Genomic DNA, 422 nt, shown 5'->3' on the forward strand with positions numbered 1-422 from the left:
TTTTGAGATAGTCTTACTCTGTTGCCCAGGCTAGAATGCCCCGGCCTCAGCCTAGCTCACTGCAATCTCAAACTCCTGGTTTCAAGTGATCCTCCTGCTTCAGCCTCCTGAATAGCTAGGACTATAGATGCATGCCACAATGCCCACTTTTCTATTTTTAGTAGAGACAGGGTCTCACTCTTGTTCAGGATGGTCTCAAACTCCTGAGTTCAAGTGATCCTCCTGCCTTAGCCTCCCAGAGTGCTAGGATTACAGGTACAAGCCACCATGCCCTGCCTTGATGGATAATTTCACTGCATATAGAATTCTTGGTGTTTTTTTTCTTTTAACACTTCCAATATTTTACTCCTCTCTCTCCTTGATTGCATGGTTACTGAAAAGAAATCAAATGTAATTCCTTGTCCTTGTTCTTCTGTAGGTAA

The sequence above is a fragment of the Otolemur garnettii genome, unplaced genomic scaffold, assembly GCF_000181295.1.
Source record: "Otolemur garnettii isolate 467f Iridium unplaced genomic scaffold, OtoGar3 scaffold00057, whole genome shotgun sequence".
Taxonomy (NCBI): domain Eukaryota; kingdom Metazoa; phylum Chordata; class Mammalia; order Primates; family Galagidae; genus Otolemur; species Otolemur garnettii.